This window comes from Trachypithecus francoisi, unplaced genomic scaffold (genome assembly GCF_009764315.1).
Source record: "Trachypithecus francoisi isolate TF-2019V2 unplaced genomic scaffold, Tfra_2.0 Lachesis_group6, whole genome shotgun sequence".
In the NCBI taxonomy this organism is placed as follows: Eukaryota; Metazoa; Chordata; class Mammalia; order Primates; family Cercopithecidae; genus Trachypithecus; species Trachypithecus francoisi.
In genome coordinates, this window is record NW_022681471.1 from 59,615,517 (window position 1) to 59,638,599 (window position 23,083).

Genomic DNA, 23,083 nt, shown 5'->3' on the forward strand with positions numbered 1-23,083 from the left:
AAATATACAATCATGTCATCTGCAAACAGGGACAATTTGACTTCTTCTTTTCCTAACTGGATACCCTTGATTTCTTTCTCTTGCCTGATTGCCCTAGCCAGAACTTCCAAGACTATGTTGAATAGGAGTGGTGAGAGAGGGCATCCCTGTCTTGTGCCAGTTTTCAAAGGAATGCTTCCAGTTTTTGCCCATTCAGTATGATATTAGCTGTGGGTTTGTTATAAATAGCTCTTACTATTTTGAGATACGTTCCATCAATACCAAATTTATTGAGAGTATTTAGCATGAAGGGCTGTTGAATTTTGTCAAAGGCCTTTTCTGCATCTATTGAGATAATCATGTGGTTTTGTCTTTGGTTCTGTTTATATGCTGGATTACGTTTATTGATTTGTGTATGTCAAACCAGCCTTGCATCCCAGGGATGAAGCCCACTTGATCATGGTGGATCACCTTTTGGATGTGCTGCTGGATTCAGTTTGCAAGTATTTTATTGAGGATTTTTGGATCAATGTTCATCAGGGATATTGGTCTAAAATTCTCTTTTTTTGTTGTGTCTCTGCCAGGCTTTGTTATCAGGATGATGTTGGCCTCATAAAATGAGTTAGGGAGGATTCCCTCTTTTTCTATTGATTGGAATAGTTTCAGAAGGAATGGTACCAGCTCCTCCTTGTACCTCAGGTAGAATTCGGCTGTGAATCCGTCTGGTCCTGGACTTCTTTTGGTTGGTAGGCTATTAATTATTGCCTCAGTTTCAGAGCCTGCTATTGGTCTATTCAGGGATTCAACTTCTTCCTGGGTTAGTCTTGGGAGACTCTAAGTGTCCAGGAAATTATCCATTTCTTCTAGGTTTTCTAGTTTATTTGAGTAGAGGTTTTTATAGTATTCTCTGATGGTTGTTTGTATTCTGTGTGGTTGGTGGTGATATCCCCTTTATCATTTTTGTTGCTTCTATTTGATTCTTCTCTCTTTTCTTCTTTATTAGTCTTGAGGGTCTATCAATTGTTGATCTTTTCAAAAAACCAGCTCCTGGATTCATGATGTTTTGGAGGGTTTTTTGTGTCTCTATCTCCTTCAGTTCTGCTCTGATCTTAGTTATTTCTTGCCTTCTGCTAGCTTTTGCATATGTTTGCTCTTGCTTCTCTAGTTCTTTTAATTGTGATGTTAGAGTGTCAATTTTAGATCTTTCCAGCTTTCTCTTGTGGGCATTTAGTGCTATAAATTTCCCTCTACACACTGCTTTAAATGTGTCCCAGAGATTCTGGTATGTTGTATCTTTGTTCTCATGGTTTCAAAGAACATCTTTATTTCTGCCTTCATTTCGTTATGTACCCAGTAGTCATTCAGGAGCAGGTTGTTCAGTTTCCATGTAGTTGAGTGGTTTTGGTTGAATTCTTACTCCTGAGTTCTAGTTTGATTGCACTGTGGTCTGAGAGACAGTTTGTTATAATTTCTGTTCTTGTACATTTGCTGAGGAGTGCTTTACTTCCAATTATGTGGCCAATTTTGGAATAAGTGCGAGTGTGCTGAGAAGAATGTATATTCTGTTGATTTGGGGTGGAGAGTTCTATAGATGTCTATTAGGTCCACTTGGTGCAGAGTTGTTCAATTCCTGGATATCCTTGTTAACTTCTGTCTCGTTGATCTGTCTAATGTTGACAGTGGGGTGTTGAAGTCTCCCATTATTATTGTATGGGAGTCTAAGTCTCTTTGTAAGTCTCTAAGGACTTGCTTTATGAATCTGGGTGCTCCTGTATTTGGTGCATGTATATTTGGGATAGTTAGCTCTTCCTGTTGAATTGATCCCTTTACCATTATGTAATGGCCTTCTTTGTTTCTTTTGATCTTTGATGGTTTAAAGTCTATTTTATCAAAGACTAGGATTCCAACCCCTGCATTTTTTTCTTCTCCATTTGCTTGGTAGATCTTCCTCCATCCCTTTATTTTGAGCCTATGTGTGTCTCTGCGTGTGAGATGGGTCTCCTGAATACAGTAGACTGATGGGTGTTGACTCCTTATCCAATTTGCCAGTCTGTGTCTTTTAATTGGACCATTTAGTCCATTAACATTTAAGGTTAATATTGTTATGTGTGAACTTGATCCTGTCATTGTGATATTAGCTGGTTATTTAGCTCGTTAGTTGATTCAGTTTCTTCATAACATTGATGGTCTTTACATGTTGGCATGTTTTTGCAATGGCTGGTACCGGTTGTTCCTTTCCATGTTTAGTGCTTCCTTCAGGGTCTCTTGTAGGGCAGGCCTGGTGGTGACAAAATCTCTAAGCATTTGCTTGTCTGTAAAGGAGTTTATTTCTCCTTCACTGATGAAACTTAGTTTGGCTGGATATGAAATTCTGGGTTGAAAATTCTTTTCTTTAAGAACGTTGAATATTGGCCCCCACTCTCTTCTGGCTTGTAGAGTTTCTGCCGAGAGATCTGCTGTTAGTCTGATGGGCTTCCCTTTGTGGGTAACCCGACCTTCTCTCTGGCTGCCCTTAAGATATTTTCCTTCATTTCAACTTTGGTGAATCTGACAATTATGTGTCTTGGAGTTGCTCTTCTGGAGGAGTATCTTTGTGGCATTCTCTGTATTCCTGAATTTAAATGTTGGCCTGCCTTACTTGGTTGGGAAAGTTCTCCTGGATGGTATCCTGAAGAGTGTTTTCCAACTTGGTTCCATTTTCCCCCTCACTTTCAGGCATACCAATCAGAGGTAGATTTGCTCTTTTCACAGAATCCCGTATTTCTTGGAGGCTTTGTTCATTTCTTTTTCCTCTTTTTCTCTCTAGACTTCTCTTCTTGCTTCATTTCATTGATGTGATCTTCAGTCATTGATACTCTTTCTTCCAGTTGATCGAGTCGGTTACTGAAGCTTGTGCATTTGTCACGTTATTCTCATGCCATGGTTTTTATCTCTATCAGTTCATTTATGGCCTTCTCTGCATTGATTATTCTTGTTATCCATTCTTCCATCCTTTTTTCAAGATTTTTAGTTTCTTTTCACTGGGTACATAGTTGTTCCTTTAGCTCTGAGAAGTTTGATCGACCGAAGCTGCCTTCTCTCAACTAGTCAAAGTCATTCTCCGTCCAGCTTTGATCCGTTGCTGGCAATGAGCTGCGTTCCTTTGGAGGGGGAGATGCATTCTGATTTTTTGAATTTCCAGCTTTTCTGCCCTGCTTTTTCCCCATCTTTGTGGTTTTATGTGCCTTTGGTCTTTGATGATGGTGATGTACTGATGGGGTTTTGGTGTGGGTGTCCTTTCTGTTAGTTTTCCTTCTAAGAGTCAGGACCCTCAGCTGCAGGTCTGTTGGAGTTTGCTTGAGGTCCCCTCCAGACCTGTTTACCTGGGTATCAGCAGCGGAGGCTGCAGAAGATAGAATATTGCTGAACAGTGAGTGTTGCCGTCTGATTCTTGCTCTGGAAACTTCGTTTCAGAGGTGTGCCCAGCCATGTGAGGTGTCAGTCTGCACCTAGTGGGGTATGTCTCCCAGTTAGATTACTCAAGGGTCAGTGACCCACTTGAGCATGCAGTCTTTCTGTTCTCAGATCTCAACCTCTCTGCTGGGAGACCCACTGCTCTCTTCAAAGCTGTCAGACAGGGTCATTTACATCTGCAGAGGTTTCTGCTGCTTTTTGTTTAGCTATGCCTGGTCCCCAGAGGTGGAGTCTACAGAGGCAGGCAGGCCTCCTTGAGCTGCGGTGGGCTCCACCCAGTTCAAGCTTCCTGGAGGCTTTGTTTACCTACTTAAGCCTCAGCAATGGCGGGCGCCCCTCCCCCAGCCTCGCTGCTGCCTTGCAGTTAGATCTCAGACTGCTGTGCTAGCAATGAGGGAGGTTCCGTGGGTGTGTGACCCTCCAGGCCAGTTGTGGGATATAATCTCCCGGTAGTACTGCACTCTCTTGATTACTTGTCTTAGTGTTGGGTAAGTTGATGCTATTAAAAAATGTTTGTTAGCTCTACAAAATGAAATTTTTTGTGGGGTTTGCTGTAAAGTTGTTAGTTCCTTAGTAAAGATACTAAGTATGTGTTATCACATATAATAACTATCTACTCATCGGATAAGTAGTTTTTTGGGTACCCTAAGAGCTTCCTTAGATATCTAAGAGAGATATCTATAGAGAAAGTTAAATAACCTCACTCTTCTGACACTTAGGAAGACTATAAATGTAAATAAAATGCACACATAACTAATTTTGCCATCAAGTCTTGTATTTTTTTACTGCTTATTTAGAATTTCAGTAGCTGTCAGTAAAGACCAACGAGAACATTGGAATTCATGGGTCCTAAATTTTAAGCTCATCCTTATTTGGAAAGACGTGGTTAAGATAGTTTTCTTATTCTGAAAATATATTACTCATTTTTATATAAACATGTCTTTATGTGTCTGTGGACTCTGGTTCCTTCTGTAGTGTTTGGCTACTGGTATATATTTAAGTTTTAGGAAAAGCCGTGTAGAATTTTATTTGAAAGTATACATAATAAAATATATAAGTTAAGCTTCAATGGTAGAAATTAATGTCTTCAAAGATTACATTTTGATATTTTACAATTTTAATCATAAAACTTTAAGAGAAAACAAGAAAATAAAACAATAATAGTATATTTGAATTAGTAGTATCGATGTAGGTTAAACTTATATTGTGTAACTAAAATTGACATCTAATTGTTTACTCCTGTATGACATGTAGGAATTACTCAGAAAATAATTGTTCAGGATTGACAGCAATATGACAGAATAGGAGTCTACTGTCATATTTTCACAGAAACATCAATTTTGGCAATCACAGACTGATGAGAGTACCTGTGTGGAGTCTAGGGTAGAAGTTCCAGCACACTACTGGAGAAAAATAATATTCCAATAATAAATACACTGATGAGGATAGAAAGAATACATTTACTTACCCACATCACCACTCTTCTGAGGTGACTCAGTTCATTGCTAATGGATATAAACTCAGCCCACAATTTCTCTCACAGAGAAAAGTGAGAGGCTAGACAGTGAGAGTCTGGCTTCTAAGTCAGGTGGTATACTGCCCAAGAGGGCAAGCATTCTTACTTGCTTCACTCAGCACTGAGGTGATCAGCATGATTGAGGGGTTAGGAAAAGCTGGAAACAGAAAAGGGAGGCAGAAAATCGTAGCAACCAGGGCTTGGAATTTCAAAAACAGTCATAAATTCTACTAACTGCTTCATAGATGTAAACAGAAAGCCCACTTATGAGCCTTACTTGGAGAACCCCCCAACTGGTCCAAAGGCACCTCAAAGCTCTACTCACTTCACACTCTTCCTCTCAAACATGTGGCTTGCTCCCCATGTGCATTTGCAGAGACAGTATATGTGAGCCTCTGAAAATGACTTGTGAGCACATGTAGACAGTTAACTTGACACTGTGTGATTGGAAGAAGACACACAAAGTTGAATATTTAAGGGACCACTCTATGGAAAACTAGTAAGAGACTCTCAGCATCTGTCTTGGCTTTGCAAAATAGGGAGAAGGTATACAATCTTAAGAATCCTTCCCCCACCACCAAGAATAAATAAGAGGTGTAGAACAGACATATTCACAGAAAAGATGTGAGAAAACTTCAGAATCCCTGACAAGACTTACTGGTAAAGGCATTTTTTTTTTTTTTTCTAAAGCCAGTCAGTAAAGAAGTGACTGCTTCTTCAAATGGGAAGATAGCAATACAAGATTTCAAGAAACAGGTAAAATCAAGGAAACATGACAACACCAAAGAAACACAATACATGGCATTGGTGGTAAGGCAGTGAGCATAGCTGCCTTCCAAAGAACATAAAAATCACCCAGTAACAAACCTCAAAGGAACTGAGATCTAGAATTGGATTGGTAAATAATTCAAAGTAATAGTTTTAAGAAAGCTTAACCAGATACAGGAAAACCTGGATAGAGAACTTGGCAAAATCAGGTTATTAGGTCCTGGGGTGTGAGAATAATGGGGAAACTTTGGCCAAAGGATACAAACTTTTAGTTACAAGGCAAATAAATTTTAGAGACCAAATGTGCACCATGTGATTATGGTTAATTAGTGTATTGCATACTCGAAATGTGCTAAGACTAGATCTCAATTGTTCTCACCACACACACATAAATTATAACTATGTGAGTTGATGGATATATTAACTAGTTTGATTGTTAACAATAATTTTACAATATATATTTATACCAAAACATCATGTTATACATCTTAGATATATAAAATCTTTATTTGTCAATCACACCTCAGTAAAGTTGGAGAAAAATATAGCTTAATAGGTCCTTTCTCTTGTGAAGTCACCTGGAAACCCTCAATTAGTTATTCATTTCATCTGCTGTACTCACTTCATTTCTTTACAATGCCTAGGACCTTGCGTATGCTCAGAAAGTATGTGTTACATAAATCATATTAACTGAAAAAGTTAACTAGAAAAAAAGTACTGTTTCACTATATTTTATATTTGAGAAAAGATATGCTATTTAAGCTATTTGATTTAATGGCTCTGAATTTTTAAAGCACTGTGGATTAATTAAATAACATAGAAGGTGCTCAATAAATAGTTGTCAATAGTGTCTGGCTTTATTATGAGCAATAATGTAGCCATACATATTTGAAAAAAACAAGATTATTAAATATTAAGATATTGAAAAATCTTATTGATTACATATTGACTTTTTAAGTTAAATATATCTTATCAAATGGTATTTGCAGGTATATTACACATATATTTGTACATCTAGTTAAGTAAAAAGAAAAAATGTCTGCTATGTAGAAATATTAAAGTTGCCAATTTAACCCCACCCCAGCTAATGTGCATGTTCTCCGTTGCACCACTATGCCTGCTGGCATGTATGAGCAAGCATTAATCCTGCTGCTACATCCCTGAAAAAGTGCTTTGGCTAGAAACACCCAACACAGCGTGATAGCCAGTGGAACAGGAACAATTTGGCCCCTCCAACCCAGTAAGCTCCTAAAATTGAGGGGCCAGAGAACAAAGCCACAGCCTGATACCAGCATCCCAGATTTAGAACATGCAGAGCAGAAGTGATGAGCTGAGATTTGACCATCTAAAATCTTCCTGAAACAAAGCCAGTCAACTGAACTCACTTTATACCACAATCAAACCCTCATGAGCTTCAAAAAAGATAAAAGCAAAAATAACAACAAAAACATCCAAAGGACAGAAACCTGAAAGACTGAAGAAACACCATCCCACACAGATGAGAAAGAACCAGCACAAGAACTCTGTAAACTAAAAAAGCCAGAGGGCCTTATAGCCTCCAAAAAACTGCACTAGATCCCCAGCAATGGTTCTTAACCAGGCTGAAATTGCTGAACTGACAGAAATAGAAATCAAAATACGTATAGGAAAGATCATCAACATCCAGGGGAGAGTTGAAACTCAATCCGAGGAATTGAAAAAATGTAATGAAATGATACAGGAACTGAAAGACAAAGCAGCCATTTTAAGAAAGAACCAAACTGATATGACAGAGCTGGAAACGCACTTCAAGGATTCCCTAGTATCATAAATATTAACAGCAGAATTCATGGAGCCATGGAGAGAATCTCAGAGCTCAAAGACTGGTTCTCCAAAATAGTCAGATGAGCTTAAAAAAAAAAAAAAAAACCCTAAAAAAGAATGAATAAAACCTCTGAGAAATATGAGGTTATGTAAAGAGAACAAATCTACAACACATTGGCATCCCTAAAAGAGAAGGGAGATAAAGCAGGCAAATTGAAAAACATACTTTGGAATATCATCTATAAAAATTTCCCCAACCTTATTAGAAGGGCCAACATTAAAATTCAGGAAATGTATAGAACTCCTGAAAGATATTGTACAAGATGAGCATCCCCAAGACAAATAGATATCAGTTTCTCCAAGGTAGATTTTTTTTTTAAACAATGATAAAGGCAGCTAGAGATAAGGGAAAGGTCACCTTCAAAGGAAACCTAATAAAGCTAAAAGTGGATCTTTCAGTGAAAACTCTACAAGTCACAGAAGATTCTAGGCCTATATTCAGCATTCTTAAAACAAAAACATTTCAACCAAAAATTTTATTTCCAGCCCAAATAAACTTCATAAGCAAATAAAAAATAAACTTCTTTCCAGAAAAGAAAATGCTAAGGTAATTTATCACCACCAGGCTTACCTTAAAGGAGGTCTTTAAGGGAGCACTAAATATGGAAAGGAAAGACTGTTACTAGCCACCACGAAAGCACACTTAAATACATAGACCCATGATGCTATAAAGCAACCACACAAGCAAATATGCATAACAACTAGCTAACAACATAACAGTATCAGCTCCACACATACCAATATTAACTTTTACAACTAAAATGTAAATTGACTGTGCTGATTAAAAGGCACAGAGTGGCAATTCAGATAAAGAAGCAAGACCCAATCATATGCTGTCTTCAGGAGACACACAACACAAACCATGGTATTTCTAAGTTCAATGTAAGGGATGGAGAAAAATCTACAAAGTAAATAGAAAACAGAAAAAAACAGTGGTTACTATACTGATTTTAGACAAAAGAGACTTTAAACCAACAAAAAAGACAAAGAAGATCATTAGATAATGGTAAAGGGTTGAAATTAATGAGAATATCTAAGTCTCCTAAATATATATGCATCAAACACAGTAGTACTCAGATACATAAAGCAAGTTATTAGAGATGTACAAAGAAACTTAATCACACAATGTAGAAAACTTCATCACCCCACTGACAGTGTTAGACATATCATCAAGGCAGAAAATTAACCAAGATATTTAGGGTCTGAACTCAATACATGACCAATTGGTCCTAATAAACATTTACAGAACTCACCATTCAAAAATTACAGAATATGCATTCTCATGTACACATGGTTCATACTCTAAAGTCAACCACATTTTGTCCATAAAGCAATTCTCAGCAAATTGAAAAAAAGAAAATCGTATCCAGCACACTTGATAGAAATCAATACAAAGAATTTTCTCAAAACCATACAATTAGCAGGAAAATGGAACAACTTGTTCCTAAATGACTATTTGGTGAACAATGAAATTAAGGTAGAAACAAATTATTTGAAACTAATAACCATAATACGACATATCAGAATCTCTGCAACACAGCTATAGAATATTAAGAGGTAAGTTTTAGTACTAAATGCCCACATAAAAAAGTTAGAAAGATCTTAAATTAATAACTAAACATCACATTTAGAGGAACTGGAGAAACCAGAGCAAATAAAACCCTACACTAGCAGAAAACAAGTAATAAGCAAAATCAGAGTCTAAAGAAAACTGAGATAGGAAAACTACACAAAAGATCAACAAATCTACTTTTTTCTTTGAAAGAATAAACAAGACTGATAGACAACTAACTAGACCAGAGAATAAAATTCTAAGCAAAAAGAACAAAGCTGGAGGTATCACATTACCCAAGAAGGAAAAAAGAGGAAAGATTCAAATAAACACAATCCAAAGATAAAGAGGACATTACGATCAAACCCACAGAAATTAAACACTTTCAGAGGCTACTAAAAGTTACACTTCCCAATATTGAATCAGAAAGAAATTGAATCCCTAAACAGACTAATAAGGAGGTCCAAAATTGAATCAGTAATAAAAAGTCTACTGGCCAGGAAAAGCCCAGGGCCAGATACAGTGAATTTCTATCAGATGTATAAAGAAGAGCTGGTACCATTCCTACTAAAACTATTACAAATAATTGAGGTAAAGGCACTCCTCCTTAACTCATATAAGGCCAGCATTATCCAGATATCAAAACTTGGCAGAGAAACAACATAAAAATAAAGCAAATATTCTTGGGAAACATAGATGCAAAAATACTCAACCCAATACTAGAAAACTGAATCCAACAGCGTATCAAAAATCTAATACACCACATTCAAGTAGGCTTTACCCCGGGATGCAAGTTTCGTTCAACATATGCAAGTCAATAAATGTGATTCATCACATAAACAGAACAAGTAAACCACAAAACACGGGATCACTTTAATAGATGCAGTAAAGTTTTCAACAAAATCCAACAGTACTTCATGTTAGAAACCCTCAACAAACTAACCATTGAAGGAACATATGTCAAAACAATGAGAGCAATCTGTGACAAAATTACAGTCAACATCAGACTGATAGGATAAAAGCTGGAAGCATCCCCCTAGGGAACCAAAACAAGAGAAAGATGCCACTCTCACCACTTCTATTCTACATAGTAGTGGAAGTCTTGGCCAGACAAGATATCAGGCAAGATAAAGAAATAAAACACATCCAAATAGAGAGAAAGTCAAAATATCTCTGATTGTCAATGATGTGATTCTATGCCAAGAACCCCATAGTGTGCTCAAAAGCTTCTAGATTTGATAAACAACTTCAGCAGAATTTCAGGAAATATAATCAATGTACAAAAATTAGTAGCATTTCTATATATCAACAATGTTCAAGAGGAGAGAAAATCAAGAACATAATCCCATTCACCATAGCCACAAAAAGAATTAAACATGTATAAATGTAGCAAACCAGGGATGTAAAAGATCCCTACAATGAAAATTACAGAAAACTGTGCATAGAAATCAGAGATGACAAAAACAAATGGAAAAGTATTCTATGCTCAAGAATAGCAATATTCAATATTATTAAATTGGCCATATTTCCTAAAGTAATCTACAGATTCAATGCTATTACTTTTAAAAATTTATTTATTGTACTTTAAGTTCTGGGACACGCATGCAGAATGTGCAGGTTTGTTACATAGGTATACATGTGCCATGATGGTTTGCTGCACCCATCCACCCATCATCTAGGTTTTAAGCCCCACATGCCTTAGGTATTTACCTAATGCTCTCCCTCCCCTTGCCCCCCTACCCCCCAACAGGCCTCGGCGTGTGATGTTCTCCTCCCTATGTCCATGTGTTCTTATTTTTCAACTCCCGCTTATGAGTAAGAACATGCAGTGTTTGGTTTTCTGAGTTCCTGTGTTAGTTTCCTGAGAATGATGGTTTCCAGCTTCATTCATGTCACTGCAAAGGACATGAACTCATTCTTTTCTATGGCTGCATAGTATTCCATGGTGTATATGTGCCATGTTTTCTTTACCCAGTCTAACATTGATGGGCATTTGAGTTGGTTCCAAGTCTTTGCTATTGTGAATAGTGCTGCAATATACATACATGTGCATGTGTCTTTATAGTAGAACGATTTATAATCCTTTGGATATATACCCAATAATGGAATTGCCAGGTCAAATGGTATTTCTGGGTCTAGATCCTTGAGGAATCTCCACACTGTCTCCCACAATGGTTGAACCAATTTACACTCCCACCAACAGTGTAAAAGCATTTCTATTTCTCCACATCCTCTCCAGCATCTGTTGTTTCTGACTTTTTAATAGTCATTATTCTAACTCATGTGAGATGGTATCTCCTTGTGGTTTTGATTTCCATTTCTCTAATGATCAGTAATGATGAGCTTTTTTTTCAACTGTTTGTTGGCTGCATAAATGTCTTCTTTTGAGAAGTGTCTGTTCATATTCTTCACCCACTTTTTGATGGGGCTTTTCCTTCTTGAATGGGATCTAATTAAACTAAAGAGCTTCTCCAAAGCAAAAGAAACTATCATTCAGAGTGAATAGGCAACCCACAGAATGGGAGAAAATTTTTGCAATCTATCCATCTGACAAAGGGCTAATATCCAGAATCTACAAGGAACTTAAACAAATTTACAAGAAAAAACTCAATGCTATTTCTATTAAAGTACCAATGACTTTCTTTGCAAAATTAGAAAAAAACTAATTAAAAATTCATATGGAACCAGAAAACAGCCAGAATAGTCAAGGCAATCCTAAACAAAAAGAGCAAACCTAGAGGCATACCATTACTCAACTTCAAACTGTACTACAAAGCTCTGGTAACCAAAACATTATGGTAGTGGTACAAAAACAGGCACATAGACCAACGCAACAGAAGAGAGAGCCCAGAAATAAGCCTACATGCCTGTAACCATCTGATCTTCAACAAAGCTGACAAACACAAGCAATGGGGAAAGGATTCCCTATTCAATAAATGGTTCTGGGATAACTGTTTAGCCATAGGCAGAAGATTGAAACTGGACCCCTTCCTTACACCATATAAAAATTAGCTAAAGAGAAATTAAAGACTTAAATGTAAACCCTAAAACTATAAAAAACTAGGAAGATAGAAAGATAACCTAGGAAATACCATTCTGTATATAGACCCTTGCAGAAACAATTTATGAAAATGCCAAAGGCAATTGCAGCCAAAAGAAAAATTGACAAATGGGACCTAATTAAACCAAAGAATGTCTGCACAGCAAAATAAATTATCAACAGCGTAAACATACAGCTTATAGAATGGGAGAAAATACTTGCAAACTATGCATCTGACAAAGTTCTAACATCCAGAACATATATGGAACTTAAAAAGCAGAAAACACAAAACCCCATTAAAAAGTGGGCAAAGGACACAAACAGACTCTTCAAACCTACATGTGGGCAAGAAGCATATGAAGAAATGCTCAACATTACTAATCAATAGAAAAATACAAATCAAAATGACAGATGCCATCTCATAATAGTCAGAATGGCTATTATTAAAAAGTAACAGATTTTGGCAAGGTTGCAAGAAAAGGGGATGCTTATACACTGCTGGTGGGAATTTAAATTAGTTCAGTCATTGTGGAAGCAGCATAGCAATTTTCAAAGAATTCAAAACAGAATTACCATTTGACCCAGTAATCCCATTACTGCATATGTACTCAAAGGAATGTAAATATTCTACCACAATGACATATGCATGCATATGTTCATTACTGTATGATTTACAATAGTAAAGACATGGAATCAACCTAAATGATCACTGGTGGTAGACTGGAAAATAAAATGTCATACATATGCACCATGGAATACTATGCATCCATAAAAAGGAATGAAATAATGTCCTCTGCAGCAACATAAATGGAGCTGAAGGTCATTATCCTAAGCGAACGAATGCAGGAAAACAAAAAGGCAAATACTTCATGTTCTTACTTAGAAATGGAAGCTAAACCTCTATTTTTATTTTAAACCTTGGCTATTAATGGAAAGATGCCTAAGGTAATAAGTAGAGTAGACTACAGACAGATTCACTACAAGTGATTTTTTTGTTCATTTTAATTGTTTTCTTTAGTTTTTCCATAAGTTATTAGGGTACCGGTAGTATTTGGTTAAATGAGTAAGTTCTTTAGTGGTGATTTGTGAAATTTTGGTACACCCGTCACCTGAGCAGTATATACTGCACCATATATGCACTCTTTTACCCCTTGCCCCACTCCCTCTCTTCCCCCCAAGTCCCCAAAGCCCAATGTATCATTCTTATGCCCTTGCATTCTCATCGCTTAGCTCCCACATATCAGTGAGAACATACAATGTATGTTTTTTCATTTCTGAGTTACTTCACATAGAATAATAGTCTCCAATCTCATCTAGGTCACTGCAAATGTTGTGAATACATTCCTTTTATGGCTGAGTAGTATCCCATCATATATATACACACACATATATATGGTATATACATCATATATATGTGTGTGTGTATAGGTATATATTTATGTGTATATATGTGTGTATATATGTGTGTGTGTATATACACACACACACACACACACACCAGTTTATCTACTCGCTGATTTATGGGCATTTGGGTTGGGTCCCCGATTTTGCAGTTATGAATTGTGCTGCTATAAACATGTGTGTGCACTATCTTTTTCATATAAAGACTTTTTTTTCCCTCTAGGTGGATACCCAGTAGTGGGATTGCAGGATCAAACGGTAGTTCTACTTTTAGGAATCTTCACAGTGTTTTCCATAGTGTATACATTCCTACCAGCAGTGTGGAAGTGTTCACTGATCACCATGTCCATGCCAACATCTACTGTTTTTTTTTTCCCTTTATTTTTTTGATTATGTCCATTCTTGCAGGAGTAAGGTGGTATTGCATTGTGGTTTCGATTTGCATTTCCCTGTTCATTAGTGATGTTGAGCATTTTTTCATATGTTTAATTAAGAACTTAAATCTAAGACCTGAAACTATAAAAATTCTAAAAGATAACATTAGAAAAACCCTTCTAGACATTGACTTAGGAAAGAATTTTATGACTAAGAACCTCAAAGAAAATGCAACAAAAACAAAGATAAATAGTTGCAACTTAATTAAACTAAAGTGCTTTTCTATGGCAAAAGGAACAGTCAGCAGAGTAAACAGATACCCCACAGAGTGGGAGAAAATCTTCACAATCTGTGCATCTAACAAAGGACTAATATCCAGAATCTACAATGAACTCAGCAAATCAGTAAGAAAAAAACAATCCCATCAAAAAGTGGGGTAAGGGCATGAATAGGCAATTTTAAAAAGAAGATATACAAATGACCATTTTAATTGTTTTTCTTTTTGCTTTCTTTTCAGATGGAAAATACTCAATATATCAGTAGAGAGAGGGAGAGAGAAAAAAAAAAAAAACCTAAAAAAATAACAGTACATGGAGCCATGCCCTAAACTTCTTTCCTCTCAGTAAACCATTTGCCCGACTTCCTAATGAGAATGAGGCAAAAGATCAGATTCTGAAAAGATGAAAAAATTAGTCTTAGTCTAGAGAGAGGTTAGTCTCCTGAAATATTATAGGAAAATATGAGAATGGATTCAAATAACGATATTTTATGGGTGAGAGGACAGTATTTGGAATGAATTTTTACTGTTTTCCATGACTGTCTATTTTTTCTATGACTTTGGAAACAATCTTGCCGAAAGAAATAATTTAACTTCAGGGGCAGCTTCTTGAGAGTATGATAGCTTTAAAAGAAAATTTGAGCTTAGAAAAAAGACTAGATAGAGACAACAAAGGACCAAAGACAAACTCATAATCAGGAAATATCAGCTACACACTAAGTATTACCATATTGAATATTGACATAAATAAATCAGTTCTCTAAACATGTGACTTAGGAGTTCATAAATGGCATCAAAATTATAATACTAGTGTTTTAAAATCATGGAAAGCTCAAAAAAGAGGGACTATACCGTTACAGCTACAAATATATGGATGAAAATAGAAACCCTCATTTAGAAAATGTTACAAATTAAAAAAAAACAACTTCATTCAAAATAGTCAGATTTTAATTGCTATGTAGCCACAACTGCAGATGTTAGTGGAATGTGCTTGTTTTGTTTTGTTGTCAACGTTTTCACAACTGAAAGGATAAAACTGGGTCTTGGATCATTTCCTCTGGAAGAAACAAGCCCTCATGTCTTGAGGACACTAAAACTGCCTATGTAGAGGTCCATATGTAGAGAGAGTGAGGCCTCCTGTCAACACCCAGAACCAAACTTGCCAGGCATGAGAGTGAGCCACCTGGAAAATTGTCTTTTAAACTGTCTCCTGAGGCAGAATCCAGCAACCTACTTTGGTTTCACAGTTTCTCACCATTATATTGCTTTCTTGGTGAGCCATTCTTGTATTTACCCAGAGAAATAAAGAGAAGTCAAGATATAAGGAAAGTTATTTGTTTTCATCACGATTAAAGAAACATTTTTTTCTTTTTATCTTTTGCTTTCCAAGAAATGAAAGATATTCAACACTAGCTCATGAAAGAGAAAGAAAACAAACTTGATATTCTACTTCTTTCACTATGGTTTTACGCTGTGTTCCCCTATGCTACCTTTTAAATCAGTTTTTCTTTGGCCTTATAATATTGGCATGTTCTTTTAGGCTTATAAATTGTGTTTAGAAACCTAAGCCAAAGAAATAGAAAAAAATAAAATATTTCCTAGTTTTGTTTAATGTCCCTTTGATAATCTATTGAATCATTTTCCTGAAAATTACATAAACTTAAGATGTCTTCTTATTGTATTGTATTTATTATGATTGGATCCTCTTTTAATGCTGCATAAAATAGATTAAACCTGGAAAATTTCTATAATTGGAAAATGAGTATTGTAAAAATACACTAAAGAGAAAAATAACATACTGAAGAAACGTAATAAAAATATCTATCTACAAAAAATATAAATCTGCTAGAAATGTATTATTTTATACTGAATATCAAGCAAAAGTTCTATTTGAATCAGCATTCTAAATGTGAGTCACTTCAAACACACATCTTTGATTTTCAGTATGTTTTATTTTTTTAAACTTTAGTATCCTAAGACTCTGTTCATGGCTAGTCCATTCCATCACAATCTTTTAATCTACATTTCATAAGGAGGCAACAGTGAGTGATTGATAATTCAGCATCTCTTGCTAGGAATTCAGTATTTGCTCATACTTCAGACTTATAAAAATGATAATTCTGATTTTTGAATTCAGTCATTTGGAGCACAACCTGACTCTGTTTATAAATCTCCTTCTAAAATGTGTTTGCTAGAATCTTTTTGCTTAGAAGAAATTCTCCCTTTGATTACAATCGTCTTATCTCCAGATTTTCATAATCATAAAGGGTTTCTGAAAAGCTGTATTTCAGTATGTCTTTGAAAAATTATTGCTGCACACTTTAGAGTTGTATTTAAAAAGCCATATTGAGATTAATTGTAGACACTCCTGAAAAACAGAAAGAAATAATCAATATAATTTTATAAACCAGGTGATTCCATTTATTTTCTTTCTAACTTCGTGATTATGACTATCCAAATGTGACAAAAACAACATATTGGCAAAAATATTTTTGCTTAGGTAACCTATGTTGTAAAATAAAAAGTACTTTATGTGGTTAATCCACACAATGGAATATGGTCGGTGTACCAATAAAAATGAATGACTACTGAAACATGCAATAACATTAATAAATCTCAAAAATATTATAATAAGTTTAAGAAGCTAGTCACAAAAGCCTACATACTATAAAATTACACTTGCAAGTAATCCTTGAAGGGGAAGAAGTATGATGATAAAATGCACATCAGTGGTTGACAAAACAGAGGAGATCGATTTCAAAGGAGCACAAGGTTCTTCTCATAGAGATCTTTATCCTCCTTGGTTAGATGTATTCCCAGGTATTTTATTTTTTGTGTTGTTCTTGTAAATGTGATTGCATTCTTGATTTGGCATGCAGCTTTAACTTTATTGGTATATAGAAATGCTACTGATATTTGTATATTGATTTTGTATCCTAAAACTTTGCTAAAATTGTTTATCTGTTCTAATAGCCTTTTGTTGTAGAGTCTTTAGGTTTTTCTAGGTATAGAATCATGTTGTCAACAACGAGAGATAGTAGGACTTCTTATTTTGAAATATGGATGCTTTTATTTATTTCTCTTGCCTGATGGCATTGGCTAAGACTTCTTTTTTTTTTTTTTTTTTTTTTTTTTTGAGACGGAGTCTCGCTCTGTCGCCCAGGCTGGAGTGCAGTGGCCGGATCTCAGCTCACTGCAAGCTCCGCCTCCCGGGTTTATGCCATTCTCTCGCCTCAGCCTCCCGAGTAGCTGGGACTACAGGCGCCCGCCACATCGCCCGGCTAATTTTTTGTATTTTTTTAGTAGAGACGGGGTTTCACCATGTTAGCCAGGATGGTCTCGATCTCCTGACCTCGTGATCCACCCGTCTCGGCCTCCCAAAGTGCTGGGATTACAGGCTTGAGCCACCGCGCCCGGCCGGCATTGGCTAAGACTTCTAGAACTATGTTGAATAAGAGTGGTAAAAGTGGGCATCCTTGTCTTGTTCCAGTTCTCAAGGGAAATGCTTCCAGTTTTTGCCCATTCAGTGTGATGTTGACAGTGGGTTTGTCACAGATTTTTTAAATTATTTTGAGTTATGTTTCCTAAGTGCCTAGTTTATTGAGGGTATTATTACGAAGTGATGTTGGATTGACCAAAAGCTTTTCCTGAATCTATTGAGATGATCATATGGTCTTTGTTTTTAATCGTGTTTATGTGGTAAATCACATTCATTGATTTGCATGTGTTGAAACAACCTTTTATCCCAGAAATGAAGCCTACTTGACCATGGTGAATTAAGTTTTTGATGTGCTATTTAATCCAGTTTGTTATTACGTTGGTGCAAAAGTCATTGGCTTTTTCTGCCACTAAAGGTAAAGTAATGGCAAGGAACGAAATTACTTTTGCACCAACCTGATAGTATTTTGTTGAGTATTTTTGCATCTATATTTATCAAGGATATTGTAGTTTTCCTTATTTGTGTTTTTGCCAGGTTTTCATCAGGGTAATACTGGCTTCATGGAATAAGTAAGGGAATTTCAGATGACAGAAACAAATAGAAATACATTTCATACTCATGGATTGAAAGAACCAATATCATCAAAATGGCCACACTCTTCAAAGCCATTTTCAGATTCAATGCTATTTCTATCAAACTACCAATGCCAATTTTCACAGAATTGGTAAAACTATTCTAAAACTAATACGGAAACAAAAATAAGCCTGAATAGGCAAAGCAATCCTAAGCAAAAACAACAAACAAAAAATCCAAAGCTGGAGGCATCACATTATGGGACTTCAAAATACACTATTAGACTTCAGTAACCAAAACAGCATGACACTGGTACAAAACTAGATATGTAGACAAATGTAACAAAATAGAGAACCCGGAAATAAAAGCTTCACAATCACTACCACCTATTCTTTGACAACGCTGAAAAAAATAAGCACTGTGGAAAGGACTTCCTATTCCATAAATGATGCTGGCATAGTTAGCTAGGCATAAACAGAAGAATAAAACTGTACCCCTACCTTTCACAATATGCAAAAATTGTCTCAAGATGGATTACAGTTTTAAATGGAAAGGATATCAAACTATAAAAATGCACAAAGAAAACTGCAGAAACACCACTCTGGACATCAGCCTTAGAAAAAATGATTCATGACTAAGTCTTGAAAAACAATTGCAACAAAAACAAAAAATGGAAAAATGTGACCTAATTAAGCTAAAGAACTTCTGCACAGCAGCAGAAACCACCACCAACAGGGTAAATAGGTAAGCCACAGAATGGGGGATGATATTCACACACTATAGATCAACAAATGTCTAATATCCAGAATGAATAAGGAACTCAAACAATTGAACAAGTAAAACCTTCAGTAAAAGTGGACAAAAAAAGGAACAGACACTTTTCAAAATAAGACATACAAGTGGCTAAACAAACATTTGAAAAATGCTCAATATCACTAATCCTTAGAGAAATGCAAATCAAAACTACAATGAGATATCATCTCAAACCAGTCAGAATGGCTACTATTAAAAAGTCAAAAAAAAAAAAAAAAAAAAGATACTGGCAAGTCCATGGAGAAAAAAAGAATGCTTATACACTGTTGGTGGGAATGTTAATTAGTTCAGCTTCTGTGGAAAGTACTCTGGAGATTTCTCAAATACCTGAAAACAGAGCTATCATTCAACACAGCAATCCTATTACTGGGTCTATAACCAAACAAATATGGATCATTATTCCAAAAAGACACACGCATGTGTATGTTCTTCATGGCACTATTCACAAAAGCAAAGATATGAAATCAACCTAGGTGCCCATCAATGGTGGATTAGATAAAGAAAATATAGTATATGTATACCACAGAATGCTATGCAGCCATAAAAAAAATTCTTTGCAGCAACATGGATGCAGCTGTAGGACATTATCTTAAGCAAATCCATGCAAGAACAGAAAACCAAATACTGCATGTTCTCTCTTAAAAGTGGTAGCTAAACATTGGTCACTCAAGGACATAAAGATGGTAATAATAGACACTGGAGACTGTTAGACGGGGAAGCTAGGCAAGGGCACAAGAGTTGGAAAACTAGTTGCCAGGTATTATCCTCAGTAACTGGGTGACAGGATAATTCATACCCCAAACATCATCCTCATATAGTATACCCAGGTAACAGTCCTCCACATGTACCCGCTGAATCTAAAATAAGTTGAATAAACCCCACAACATTTTGCATGTGCTGTCACTACTCCATGCAGAAGGAATTAATTTATTCCTATGCAACAATACTGGGAGAGGACTTTTGGAAGCTTATACCTGATTTCCTCGAGATTTTGCCACATGTACCTTTTTTTCATTGTTAATTTTGCCTTTCATCCTTTCGATAAAATAAATAATAGCCATTAAAAATGAGAACAAGAGAACTTTTAGGGTTAATAGAAATGTTCTATATATTATTACTGTGGTGGTAATTATGTGGTCATTTGTCTAAGTTCCTTGAATTATTCACCCAAAATTGAATTTATATGTAAATTATACCTCAATAAAACTAATATTTTAAATATGTGTCTTTGGACAAATATCTTCGTCTCTATCAATAGATTGCACAAAAGAACTAAAATTTAAAAGAGACTTTAGGGATATATCAACCATTTGCAATATATGAAGGTATTTTGGAGACAGATTCAACAAAACTAATAAATCGAGAAAAATTACGATGTTTATGAGGCAATTGAAAAATTTACACTGTGCATATTTTATAATATGAAAGAATTGATAATTTTATTTTTAAAGCATTAAAATAGTACCACGATTATGTTAAATAATAGAGTCCTCGTCTTTGAGAGGTATTTACTGACATATTTACAATTCCTGCAAATTGCTTCAAAATAATATAGGAAGTAGTAGAGTAACAGATTAGATTCAATGCTATTCCTATCAAAAGTACCAACAGCATTCTTCACAGAATTAGAAAAAAATCTATTTCAAAATTCATATGGATAAAAAAAAGAGCCCGCATAGCCAAGAAATTCTAAGCAAAAGAGCAAAGCTGGAGGCATCACGTTACCTAACATCAAACTATAGTATAAGGCTACAGTAATCAAAACACCATGTTACTGGTACAAATACAGGCACATAGACCAATGGAACAGAATAGACAGCCCAGAAATAAGGCTTCACACCTACAACTATTTGATCTTTGACAAAATAGATAAAAACAGGCAATGGGAAAAAGACTCCAATAAATGATTCTGGGATAACTGGCTAGCCATATGCAGAATATTGAAGCTGGACCCCTTCCTTGCACCATATACAAAAGCAACTCAAGATGGATTAAAGATTTAAATGTAAAACCCAAAACTACAAAAACCCTGGGAGACAACCTAGAAAATACCATTCTATAGGAACAAACAAGATTTCATGACAAATACATCAAAAGCAATCACAACAAAAGCAAAAATTGACATGTCAGATTTAATTAAGCTTAAGAACTTCTACACAGCAAAAGAAACCATCAACAGTAAACAGACAACCTATAGAATGGCAGAAAATATTTTCAAACTATGCATCTGACAAAGGTCTAATATCCAGCATCTGTAAGGAACTTAAGCAGATCTACAAGAGAAAAACAACCCCGTTAAAAAGTGAGTAAACTATACAAAAAGACACTTTTCAAAAGAAGACATACATGTAGCCAACAAGCATGTGAAAAAAGATCAATATCACTGATCATCAGAGAAATGCAAATCAAAAACACAATGAGATACTATCTCACAGCTGTCAGAATGACTATTATTAAAAAGTCAAAGAGGCCAGGCGCCCCAATGACTCACGCCTGTAATCCCAGCACTTTGGGAGGCTGAGGTGGGCAGATCACGAAGTCAGGAGATCGAGACCATCTGGCTAACACGGTTAAACCATCTCTACTAAAATACAAAAAAAAAAAAAAGAAAAAAAAAAAGAGCCAGGCGTGGTGGCGGGTGCTTATAGTCCCAGCTACTCAGGCAGCTGAGGCAGGAAAATGGCATAAGCTCAGGAGGCAGAGCTTGCAGTGAGCCGAGATTGTGCAACTGCACTGCAGCCTGGGCGACAGAGCAAGACTCCATCTCATAAAAAAAAAAAAAAATCAAATAATAACATACGCTGGCAATGTGGTAGAGAAAAGGGAAGACTTACACCCTGTAGGTGGGAGTGTAAATTAGTTCAACCATAGTGGAAAGAAGTAGGGCCATTCCTCAAAGAGCTAAAAGCAGAACTACCATTGGACACATCAATCCCATTACTGAGTATATACCTAGAGGAATATAAATTATTCTACCATAAAGACAAATACAAGTTTTCATTGCAGCACACAAGTTTTCATTGCAGCACTATTCGCAATAGCAAAGACAGGGAATGAGCCTAAATACCCCTCAATGACAAATTGGATAAAGAAAAATGTGGTACATATACAACGTGGAATATTATGCAGCCATAAAAAAGGAAGATCATGTCTTTTGTGGGAACATGGATGGAGCTGGAGGCTGTTACCCTTAACAAACACAGGAACAGAAAACCAAATACGATATGTTCTCACATATACGTGAACGCTAAATGTTAACAACTTAACACGAAGGAGACAATAGGCACTGAGGTTTGCATGTGATTGGAGGGTGGAAGGAGAGAGAGGAATAGAAAAGATAACTATTGGGTACTGGGCTTAATACCTGGGCGATGCGGTGGCTCAAGCCTGTAATCCCAGCACTTTGGGAGGCCGAGACGGGCGGATCACGAGGTCAGGAGATCGAGACCATCCTGGCTAACACGGTGAAACCCCGTCTCTACTAAAAAAAATACAAAAACTAGCCGGGCGAGGTGGCGGGCGCCTGTAGTCCCAGCTACTCGGGAGGCTGAGGCAGGAGAATGGCGGAAACCCGGGAGGCGGAGCTTGCAGTGAGCTGAAATCTGGCCACTGCACTCCAGTCCGGGCGACAGAGCGAGACTCCGCCTCAAAAAAAAAAAAAAAAAAAAAAAAAATACCTGGGCGATGAATAATATGTACAAGAAATGCTTGTGACATGTGTTTACCTATGTAACAAAATTTCACGTGTATCTCTAAACCTAAAATAAATTTTTAAAAAATTAGTCATTACTTGAAAATTGTTGATGCAGATGGTGGGCATATTATGTGTCATTAGATTATTTTGTGTATTTAGGTATATGTTTAAAAGTTTTGTATAGTAAAAAACATTTAAAATTGGCTGGAGGAAAAACTTTTCCCTGTTTTTCACATTCTGCCAATTACAAAAAAAAAGCCAAGTTTTAAAACAAAGCAGAATGAGTATATTGAATGTTTATTTTTTAAAGTAACTGTTGGAAGTGACAACAGTTATTTAG